A 12850-nucleotide genomic window follows, 5' to 3' on the forward strand; every position below is an offset into this window, starting at 1 on the left:
GAAGAAAATAACAAAATATAATATATGCATATTTGTTTTATTTATTTCTAAATTATTTTTTTAGGAAGAAGTCAAATATTCTACTTTCTTCTAGCAAATACGTGAAGGTAAACTACAACAATTCTTATTGGACATTCGAACTATTTATATATGAATATGGCTGTTACGTAAAAAGTTACCTTGTATATACTTTTAAAGTTAACAAAATATTTTATTTCATAATCTCTTGTGTCGTTATCGAACATAGAACAAATGTTCGAATTTTTGATTTAATATAAATAAAAACAGTATAAACTTTGTAAACTGGGTGTTTATTGATTTTTACTGGGTCTATTAATTATTAGTAATAGTTTTGATATTTCAAGACTTACTTTAATCCTTGCCCACTAAGGTACGTGATTATCTATACATTACATAATATAAACACAATGCTCAGTCATCGTTTACTTGGATTGCGTTTTCATATTTTTCCGAACCTACTACAGTATTTTTGTCTTTGTTAATATTATTTTACAAAAAAAGTGATTTGGTGGTTTGATTATCACTACATGCTTCATAATTCTGTAATAATTCTATTAGAGTGGCAGTTTTTATATTTTATATCTCTTCTTCTTCGTCATCCATTTTCTGTTTACTCCTAAATGTCTCTACCAATTGCTTCCATCTTTCGTGCGCCAATGTAATCCACTGTTTATCTGCCAATGCTATTATGTCATTCACCCACCTTTATTGAGGTCTTCCCATTTCCAATTTACTAGGTAATGCCTCACCGTTCTTTAACCGTAAGTTTCCTCTGATTTTATGAGGGTTTGTGAAACTTACAACTACGCTATCTATCATCCAACTTTCTGAAAATTAGCCGCCACTATTTTTTCCTTTTATATAAATTCTGTAATTGGCAATTTCGTTATCGTGAAGATCAACTCTGTCCATATGTTGTTTGTATTATGCGATGACTTTCGGCTAAAAAATAGAAACCTTTTCTTTCCTGTCGTATATTTGTCGCAAGAGTAACAGCAACGTTATAATTTCATCGTATCAAATTACCTGATGCTCGGGATCTAAAAGAAAATCATAGTAATCTCTTCATTTCTTTTTATATTACTTTGTGTAGCTTGTATTGAGCTGTTATGTGATCGGATTTTACAAATCATCTCTGTAGCGTAAAACCTAAAGAGATTGTACAAAGAAAAACAGTTGGTAAAAACCATCGATGTTATGGTGACTACTGGATAACGAACAAAAGAAAGAAATACTGTTTTTTCTAGTCTTAAGTTACCTGCTTAATTATTACTAGACTTCCCACCACATGAAATGAATTTAAATAAATATTCATTTGAGCTACAAAAACACGATAGCTTAAAGCCAAATCTTATTAGTTTGCCTCTCATAAATACCTTACAACTATGTCGACCAAAATATGTAACCATTTCTTCATTGATCAACAGATTTTGAGAAAATATTCCAAACTGGTTATTTTTCACATATGTGTTAAAATCGGTAGGTTTAAGTTTATCATTATCTAATAGGTATATTTTATTTTGCTTGATGGAGTCAAATCTGTTTCTACTCATGCCGTTTCGGACAAGCGAAATACGTTTGTCCTCACCTTGCGACCAATACGTTTAAGTAGCTGGCAAAGTATGGTATCCAGAAAAAAATCAGTATTCCACACAAAGTGTGGCTCTGGTTTCTTGTGTTTAAATTAATCTCGCTTATGAGCGTTTTTGTATTTTTGAGTAGTCAACAATTTTTCCCACGTCGCTGAAATACAAAAAAAAATCGTTAGCTGATTTTCCTGCCAATTTGTTTACTTTTTACTAACATAATGTGTTATACATCGTATGGTGAAATATCTTAGTTGAGGTACTATTTTATCCGCTTCAGAATATCATTCTTTGTTTTTACGAGAATTGTAGCTTTTCTCGACAATCATAGTGTTGCTTTGTTTCTTTTTCTGTTAATTTTACACGTACTTCATAGGTACCAGACACATCTGGTACATTTAGTTTATTCTCCCATATCTCATTATCAATATCTTCCTTATCCTTAACCCTTAACTGGTCCGGTACTGTAGCAGTAGCGTAACTGGTCCGGCGTAGTCTGCGAAACTACTCTTTTCAAGAAAACAAAACAACACTCAAAAATAATTTTTTTATTAAGAAAACATACCCTGATATATTTAAATAAAAGCGAACGTATTAGATTTGGGCATTATTTGGGTTATAAACAAAATATTAAATCAAAACTGACATCCATACAAATATTTGTGAAAAAGTACATAGTTTTGTAAAGTAATTAAAAAATATATAAAAAACACTATGAAAAAAAAAATGTATTCCAAGGATAAATGTTCAAACTGCACACTAAACAAAAAACTAGGTAAAATAAAAATCGATTAAAAATGTTTGTTTCCAGCATCAGTCAAATTTTACCAATTTTATATGCAATTTTCACATATTGGTTTTGTACATCCCAAACAAACAAATATGCTTTTTGCAACGCAAGCACAGGTATTTTGTCATCCTGCGATTTCTACTGGGACACAAACTGCAATTATTGCGTTTTTCTAAAATATGAACATTCGTCTGATTGTCCTCTTGTTCTTCTTGAACTCCAAGTATCTGACTAATTGTAAGATGTAATTGACGTGGAATGTTCATCATTGTCATTTGTCTTTTCATGTGAGCTTGCACTAACTGCATAGCCAACTCCAAAGCAAAAACACTTTTTTCTTTTATTACTGGATTGTTTTTGTAACACTGATGTAGAATATGATGTAGAATTTGCTATAGAAATGTCCAATATGCGAAAAAAAATTTCTCATTTCTCATCTAGGGAATCTACACCTCCCTTATTCTCATTATAATAAGAAATAATTTCTGGTTTTTCAGTAGAGGGATCACTATAACGTCTAGTATGCATTTAAGATATAAGTACTGTAGCCTTTCCCACTTTTTCTACATGAGAAATTAAGGTAAATTCTTCCCTGAATCCATAAATTGTTGACCCTTTAGGTCCGTTTCTGTTGGGCAGAAAAGATGAAGGTATTTCAGCCTTATTTTTTTTTTTTCAGTGTGCCCACATAAGTTAAGTTTTTAGTTCGTCAAATATCCACTAATTGAATAGAAGAGTACCAATTATCAGCTGTGACATTTCGGTTGCTACCAAAGAGCGGTTCAGCTAGGCGCAACACAGCTTGTGTAGGCTTTAGGAATTTTTTGTACTAGTCACTGATACCAAATTCAGCTGAGTCTTTTCCGCTGTAGATATAAGCATTATACAAATAACCATTGCGTGCATCCGTAGGACAGTGTATTTTGAGTCCGTATTTAGCCGGTTTGTGAAGCATGTACATTTTAAACCGGCATTTACCTCGAAAACTTACAAGCATTTCATCAATTGTGGCAGATTGACCAAGTCCGTATACTCTTTGACAATTTTCTAAGAAAGTATTGAATATAAATGAAATAGCTGCAGTTGGATTATCTTTTTTGCGTTCCTCCGTGTCTTCAGGATTGTCGAATCGGATAGCAATAAAATAACAGCAAATCTTTTTTTGCTCATGACTGCTTTAAAAATTTCTTTTCCAGTTCTATGTGTTGCAAATAAACGGTATATATATTTTCGTGACTGGAGTTGAAAATGGCAGTGTAAACAAGGAGTCCCAAAAATGCTCTTAACTCAATAACATACATTTCTCTAAGATGATGGATAGAACTAGCAGAATATTTCTCACGCATCTTGATCGTAATTTTGTGTTTGTATTATGCTCAATATGTTGTAGAATGTTATCACTAAACAACATATTCCAAACACACAAGGGTATCGCAGCCTCGCCGAGAATTTTTGCCTTTGTTTTTAGAATTTTCACTTTTATGACAATGTTGTGTTTACGTGTTCTAGATGAGGGGATAACTTCTGACGTACACTACCTGTGTCGATTTTTACCATAAACATAGGTTTTGTCACTATCACTTACTGCTAATTCATCACAATCTGCAGGCTCGTCAGAATCAGAAAATTCCGAACATGTATCGTGTTCAGATTCAATGTTATGGTCTTCCGAAATATCGTCTACATCACTGTTACTATCACATTCCTCATTGTACCACTTTAAAAGAGTTGTCTCATAATCGTCATTGCCGAAACGCACTCGTTTTGATGGCCTGCCCATAATTTCTAAAAATGCACGACACACAAAAAAGTCACACCAACAGTCCGGCGTCGTCTGAGGAACTACTCTCGACCTAATTGTTGCGATAACTTTTAAGGAACTGAGAGAAACTTGTCGCAAACACACCCACTTGTCAAGCTCCAATAGTTTAAGGATTAGATAGAAGGACTTGCCTGTGGGCGGTGCCAATTTCCAATAAAATATAATTAAAAATATGGAATCGCCTGTCAGACGACGCCGGACCAGTTAAGGGTTAAGATCATCCACTGACCGTGACATATGAAGAGTAGAGATAATTTTATGATTTCTCGTGTTAATAAACATGAGAAAAACATGTTTAGTACATAATTTAATATGGTTTACGTAAGTCAACAATTTCGTTTCATATTTTTTTTTATAGTTAACTATGACAAAAAAGTCTATAAATTTTAAAACATTTTCCACATATGTCAAATAATGTTTCCTTATATAATGGCCCATGCACAAAAAAATATTCTTATAAAATGGGACATGTGTACATGTAAAAATTTCATTAATGGAAATATCCTTACTATGTGTAAACTTAACATATTTAACATTTGCTTTAACTAAAATAAAAAAGTATTATTCATAAAAGTATGTTAAAACATTAAAATATCTTATTCTACCAAGTTCTCATAAAATTCTCTATTTTCATCTTTTAAGTAATTTAAAACACCCCTCAAATCCTTTTATATTGTCTGCAGTCAATCTGCTTTTACATTCGAGTGAAGTCAAATACGATGTCAAGTTTTCCATTGTAATGTTTTTCTTGAACACTGTAATTTCCTTCCTTTTCTCTATGTCATTTAGAGCTGTTTTGGTCATAACCTCCCTAATTAAGAATTTTCAATTTTAATCCATTGCACTTTTTACACATTTTACATTGTTGGTAGTAATCGTGTTTTCAGCTGATTATTTAAAATAAAAAAAAATCTATTTTTTTTTCTATATGTGAGATGTCTATACAACTCAACAAAGAGTAACATTAAATAAGGCAATTTTGCTTAACATCATCAATAATCCCTTCATTAATTATAAAAAAACATAAGTACAACAGTATCTTGTTCTTATTTTGTGCAGCGCAGTTATTGCTCCAAAATATAAGTTTCCCTTTTGGCGCAACTTTACATTTTATAACTTTTAAAATAGCCAAGGCAATTTCGTTGCCGCCCCCACCTGTTTGCCCTTCATGCTACATTGTTGTAAACAATGTAAAATTGTAAACATTGAGCTGTCTTTTCCTTCTTCTTCAGCCTTCAGTAATCCAACTTTGGACACAGGCCTCCCCCAAATCGATCCAATTCAGTGTCTTCTATTTTGCGCCACTTGCTTCCAGTTGTGTCCTCTGATCTTCTTAATATCATCAGCCCATCTTATTTGTGGTCTTCCTCTGCTTCTCTTTCCTAACCATGGTCTCCATTGTTGTATTTCGTGGCTCCATCTCTTATCCTTCAGTCGGGCATTGTGCCCTGCGAAGCTCCATTTTAATTTGGCAGCATGATCTTCTGCGTCTTTTACTTTCGTTTTGCTTCTAATCTATTTGTTTGTTTTTTTGTCTATAAGTCTCACCCCGAGCATTGATCTTTCCATCGCTCTTTGTGTTTTTACTATTTTATCCATATTGGACTTGGTGAGTGTCCAAGTCTGTGAACCATACGTGAGTATAGGGAGGATACATTGATCGTAAATTCTGGTTTTCAAATTCTGTTCTACTTAAGTGCTTTTCAAGATCCCACTCAGTTTTCCAAATCCTGCCAACGCTAATCTTATTTTTCTGGTAATTTCGGCAGTTTGATTTTCTTTGTTAATTTTCATTATCTGTCCCAGGTAGATGTATTCACTTACTGTTTCTAAATTTATGTCATTCAATGTGATTTTTGGAATGGACGGTGTATTTGTCATTATTTTTGTTTTTTTCCAAGTTCTTCTTAAGACCTACTTTTTCCGAAGCTTAAAATAGTTGCGTCATCATGGTCTGTATTTCTTCGAAACTTGTAGCGAATATTACAATGTCATCAGCGTATCTTAAATGATTCAGTTTTCTTCCATTAACATTTATTCCCTTATCTGCCCAGTTAATGTCTTTGAACACGTCTTCAAGTCCAAGTGTGAATAGCTTTCGTGAGATAACATCTCCCTGGCGAACTCCTCTGTTGATTGGTATAGCTTTGGTTTTCGCATTAATTTGTATTTTGATTGTAGCTTTCTTGTAAATATTGTGTATGAGCATTCTGTATCGGGAGTCTATCCTGCAGTTGTTCATAGCTCTCTCTAGTGCTTAAAGTTCTATGGAGTCGAATGCCTTTTCATAATCAACGAAGCCAATATATAAGTTCAAGTGATATTCATTGGTTTTCTCTATTAGAGTTCTAACCGTAAGAAGATGATCCGCTGTACTGTAACCTTTTCGGAATCCTGCCAGCACTACCGGTTGATAGCTATCGAGCTTCGACGTTAACCTGTTAGTTATTACTCTCATAAACAGTTTGTACATTTGGGAGAGCAGGGAGATTGGCTTATATTTCTTGAGATCTCCCCTGTCTCCCTTTTTGAAGAGAAGTATTGTCAAACTTTCATTCCAATCATCTGGGACTTCTCCTCTGTGAAGACATTCGTTGAAAAGTTTTTCAATTCATCGAAAATAATTTCATTCCCCTCCTTCAACATTTCTACAAGTATTCCATCTGGACCCGGAGCCTTATTGTTCTTTAGTTGTGCTATAGCTTGTTTTATTTCGAAGGATTCTATGTTGAGCTGAGTATGAGCTGTCTTAAGTAATACATATTTATGTGACTAGGAGCTGACAAAGAAAACACTTGTTGCCTCTGCCTAGCTTTTTTGCCTTACAATGGTGCATTTCTAAGTGTTGTTTAATATTATTTTCTTGCCTATTTTTGTTGTGTAGTCTACTTTTATTTAAATCAGTACCAAGTACTCCTGTTTACTCTTAGCCCTCGAGTAGTCATTTTCTTATCTGGGAAACGAATTTACGTGGTCCATAATCCGTTATTTGTATGCAGTGGAGTACTTTGTGTTTCTTCCCTTTTGCTCCTTTTTCCATGTAAGCAGTTTCTCCCGATTTTAAATATTTATAAGAGTTTCAATCCGGGTTTAATTTACTGCAACCACGTCTTGAAAGGTCCTTTTGCACACTTTTACAATATTCCCTGATCCATTTGGAACTACATTTGGTTTATGTGTAGGTTATTTATCAATCCCATAAGATAAGTATTTTGTACATTAGGATTTTCTATTTTGTAAAAGTCATCAAATAACTTCAGTTTCTGTTCATGTTTCAAATGCTTGCATTTTACGTTAACATAAAACCTAAAAATAAAAATATAAATGAATGATTTTATACGCTTTTCTTCTAAAGGACACTTGGCAATCCGTTAATGTCTCCAACACTTCCAACATCTATTCGCGATCTTGTATTACAACCTTCACTAAGCATGATCTTATAGCTGACATAATATATAACCCTAACCTTTTATTATCATAAAAACTTGATTTACATTACAGTATAATATCAAGCTGAATATGGATTAGATTAGAATGATAGGAATGTGGATTACACCTAAAGTACAATGCAATTAAACAATATAAATATTGAAAACAACCCTTAATAAAACACAAACTAACAAAAGTACTTAATCTTCCTCGTACATTCTTTTTCTGGATGTACAGCGAATCTTATTGTTCTGGTGCTTGTGTAAAATCTATGATGTATTGGAGGTATAAATAAAGGGAATTCCAAAAGATCTTGTTTTATGCTTCGGTTATTGGACGTATACCGGAATAAAAATGATCTAGTTGAAGTAGTTTCCTATTTGCCATCTTTTGTTAGAATGAATTCCTAAACTTAAATCTGGTGCAAATTAACATCTGTGGGTGGGATATTTACTAATGATTTTTTTACTTCAGTAGTTGTGTCGTCACCTGTATTATTAGCGGAACTACTTTGTCCCCTTTTATCCTGGGATGCAACTCCAGGTTTTCAGGGTTTTCATAAAAAAAGGGTTTACATTTCTTATTTTTTACAGGTCAATCTCACAAAGAGAATGGTTAGCCGACTCTTACATTATGATTCACTTTTTTTCACTATGATGCACAATGAACCTGCTAGATCGATATATGCTGTAATATACGGAAACGTTGGTTGGGCCGCTCTTGATTTAAGACTTTAGGTCGTTAGAACTGATTGTGGTCTATAACTCAATTAGAACAACATATTGGTTAGACCACTTTTGCTCTCATAGCCTTAATTAAAAGTACTTATACTATAAATGAAACCTATATTTTGTTTACCAAATAATTACATCAGCTGTACCGGCCACTGTTAACAATATTTGCATGTATTGTAAGCGTGTAGTCCCAACGTTTCAAATGTGCAACAGTATTTAACACTTTAACTCCTGGGCCTATTTATCCGCATAAGTTGTCACAGCCTGACCACTTTTTTTTCATGTTCTTTAATAAAATGCTCTATATGTATGAGTTAATTCATATAATGACATTTTTTTTATTTGAAAAGGGCTTTGTAGGGTGTGTTTATTTTTGATACACGCAGTTCACCTAGACGACTTTTAATAATGTCATTACCCATAGCCTATATTTATTGAAATTGATACACATTATGTAAGAAACTTTATTACGAAAAAACATAAGCAAACATCTAAACAAATTATTTTAAATATACATTATGTGTTTTAAAAAAACAAATGTTACAAATAAATTTTTTTTCTCTACATTCAGTGCCAGTACACCTAGTGTTGCACTGTTTGGAATTCTTAGATGCATGTGCGCGACCAAAGGATTTTGCCAGTGTGGTGTAACATATAACACATCGTCCTCTTTTGTCATATTCTTCCAGTCTATGGTGTGTTTGTTGAGGGTTTGTAACATTATTAACTTTGCAAATGGCAGTCACTAATTCTTCGCGAAATTGTGTTACATCCATTTTTTTGTTCAAAGCTTTGTTGTACAGAATTAAAGCATTCACTATGGCTGTATTTGTCAATAACTCTACTCTCACTTTCCGGTACGATACGAATAGAACGGATAGAACGTCTGATGGGATTACTGTAGGAAGCTTTTTGATCAGAGACGTCAATGTAAGATTTAACAGAATTATATTCTACTATTGTAGACGGTTTTCTTTTTATTCCTGATTTTGTACGAACGTCGACCATTTCTGGACAAGATTTTGTAGTCAAAAATGTTACCTCTCTTTTGTCGATCCATTTTGCTACAATAACTTTTGTGTTGCTCTGTAGCGCCATCATATCTCATTTAGCTTTGCTTCAAACACTGACTTTGGATTGTATTTCCTATTTTTACGAAGTGTTCCAATTAGATGAATATTGTTATCATTTAGTTCGTGTGCCAAATTGACACTAGTGTAAAAATTGTCTGTAACCAAAGTTCTTTCTGAGTGTAGAAAAGGTTGCATTAATTCCATGACCACTAGGGATGCTAGTGATTGTTCCTTTAGTCTTTTTTGCTTTCCGCCATAAATTTTTGCGTGATATGTGTGGCCGCCTTTTCCGCAAAGTTTGAAAACTTTTACTCCATATTTATTACGTTTGCCAGGTATGTACTGTAAAAATGACAAACGTCCTCTAAAGAGAATCATCAATTAATCAATGCAAACGTATTTGTCTGGTACCAAAGCAGATTGACAACTTCTATTGAACGCCTGCAACAATGATTCAACTTTGAAAAATCTGCTTCCTTCAGGACAAGCTTCATTATCTGAAAAATTGAAGCAATCAAGAAGAGCCTCAAATCTACACCTTAACATGTTTGTCGTCTTGTATATTGAGCAATGATGGATAAAATTAGTGCTCCAGTAATCTCGTATTCGTGGTTTTGTATTCAAACCCATCCATATCAAAATTCCCAAAAATGTTAATATTTATTCTCTGTTAGTATCATTCCAGTTAGTGAGATATGAATTTGTCTTAACGTTTTCACGATTTATAGCATCAATAATTTTTTGTTCGGCATATCGATTTGTTTCCTGCACTAAAATATCGAGTATCTCGTCTGTTAGGAGTGGTCTATAAAATGTTAAAGGTGTATCATTTTCCCTACTTTCTACAACTGTACCAAAAGAAGTGTTTTCATGTATAACGTCGAATGTATTTAAATTTTCATCAACATTGTTCCATATAACATTTGCCTGTAAATTCCCTATATGAGGATTTACCATATCTATATTATTTAGATCTTCAATTTCAGATTCACTTTCGCTTATTTGCAAATTTAACTGTTCATCTTGAATTCTAGGTTGACTTGTAACATTATCATCCTAAAATATTTCAAAATTAGATATAACATTTGAAATTTATACGTAACTATAAACTTACCTTAAGTGTTTTTACTTTCTGCCGTTTTGTTTGTGGTTCACATTCTGAAGAGTATTCACTGCTATCGGAAATATCAGTGTATAATGGATCGACATCTGAGTCATCAAATTCACAATCACTTATTTCGCTAAGATTTTCAGCCAAATGCTCAAGTTCGTGTAAAGGAAGGTATCTCTTGTTATTTTTAGACATTGTACATAAACAAACCTGACTACAATAAAGGTCTAACAGTAATTGGTATGCTACTCGACGATTTTGTGTCTCCAAATTTTATCTACAATGTTGCCGATTTTAGTATGCTAGGATTACCGAACTAACATTGAAAATTGGTTACCACAGCCTAAAGGAAGGATAATATACGTATAAATACATTACAACTGCGTTCGGATCACATACACAGTCGCTTGAATGCTCTTGTGTATCAAATTCATACACATAGGCTCAGGGAGAGTACCTGTTGTGTATTATATATGATACACATAGGAGTCAAAGTGTTAAAATGTTTTACTGAAGCAAATCAAAATACAATTATACAGATAACAGATATAACAAATTTATTAAAATATTTCGTACACGCACGATTAATGGGTAAGGATATAAATACATACAAAATACAAGACAGATACAAAAGATACAGTGAATTTTATTTTTTATAATGCTCAAAATTATGACCAAATGAGAATTATCCTAACCAATTTTTATGTCTAACGTTACCTTAGAATTCCGGAAAAGGCCTCCGTTGCGTTCAATAATATTATATGTAGTAAATTCAGAGTATATTTATGCCAAAGAGTTCTTATGGTACATTATAAAAAAACAGTCCATTTATAAAAAATGTTATCAAAATTTGTACAGAGAATATGTTCGTATGACCGTAAAATTAAATACCCAGTTAAAAGTATGAATGTTATTTATGTTAACGTATAATTGCGTACGTTTTTGATCAATTTTCTAGTCAATTATTTTATTAGTTTTATATATTTGAGTGATATTTTGTGCCTAAATGTAGATATTGTAAATATTTATCTCTATTTTAATTATAAAATTTATATGAGAGTTTGTTAATAAAATTCAAATAAATTATTCCTAATATTCCTATTTTGATTTACCGATTCCTATCCTGTTTATTTTAATATAATATACTGCGCGTGATAAGTTAGGGATATTGCCAACGTAATGGTAAACGTACTACATTCTGCATCAATTATTTGTAAGTAAACAATTAAAAATTATTATAGATTTTAAAAAACATGATTATTTAAGACTTTGTCAAGTATTGGCAAAGCACTTTTAGAACCATTTGAAAATCATGTTTGTTCTCTCAAACGGGATAAAAAAATATATTTGTTTAAAAACGACTCGACCGATTGTGACCATGTTTCGCATCTGTAATAACTTTATAAAAGTTCACATTATGAAATGTGATTTAAATGTTTTTCTTGTTTATTTTAATTATTATAAACAAATGAATAACATGCTTACTTTCGGGTTTAATTTGCTATAACTTTTTTGTTTAAAAGCATTTTTTAATTTAAAAAATCTCATTTTAAAGACAATGTATTTTCAAGAAAGTCTTCTGTCTAAAGTCTTTATCTAGAATGCGTAGTTTTTTTTCAAAATATGGAAATAAATAAAAAAAGTCGTATTTGTGCGTACATGTCATGACGCAGTAATAATTTTGATAACCACAAGGTAATACAACTATTCTATTGACTTCCTCCAGATATTCCAGTTAAAAAATAGCTCCGAGTAAACTTTCGATTTTTCAAGTGATTTTTCGCCTTCGTTCCATGGTGTAATCAACTACACCCAATTTATATATTTAATTTAATTTAATTATTTCTACAATTGTATACTTATTGTTTTATTGTTTATTTATTATTTAACTATATCCCTAACTTATGGCTCGCAGTTTATATATTATATGTTGTATAAACTAAGCCAATCTAAGGAATTCTAGAAATTCGAAATGAAGAATAAACAGTACAAGGTATATTGCAAAAACGAAGTAGTATGCAGATTGTTAGGATTAGGATTTGGTTCATTTATTCATTTTTGATACATGCTGGTTCCTTTTAAACTGCTTAAAAAGTATTAAAATATTTACAAATATTGTAATATATATGCTTTCTATACGTCTAATTCTCACTTTCTAGTAGCTGAGATGTTTTTTACCCCCAAGATTTACCTTAAAACCCCGTAAAGTAACATTCAAATTTATATCGCTATCACTACACTTGCAATGAGTCGATATGTACCTAACTGTGGTTTTTTTAATAGA

The 12850-nt window shown here is 32.2% G+C and overlaps 1 protein-coding gene across 1 annotated transcript in view; it reads left to right on the forward strand.

The window, feature by feature from the left end:
• The window catches only part of LOC140434855 (uncharacterized), a 37668-nt gene extending 26005 nt beyond the window's left edge, over window positions 1-11663 (forward strand). Inside the window, exon 4 of the mRNA XM_072523429.1 lies at window positions 65-11663. The gene's annotated coding sequence lies outside the window, so the exon portion shown is untranslated. The remainder of the gene's footprint in view (window positions 1-64) is intronic.
• The last annotated feature ends 1187 nt before the right edge of the window (window positions 11664-12850 follow it).

This window comes from Diabrotica undecimpunctata, chromosome 2 (assembly GCF_040954645.1).
Source record: "Diabrotica undecimpunctata isolate CICGRU chromosome 2, icDiaUnde3, whole genome shotgun sequence".
NCBI classification, from domain to species: domain Eukaryota; kingdom Metazoa; phylum Arthropoda; class Insecta; order Coleoptera; family Chrysomelidae; genus Diabrotica; species Diabrotica undecimpunctata.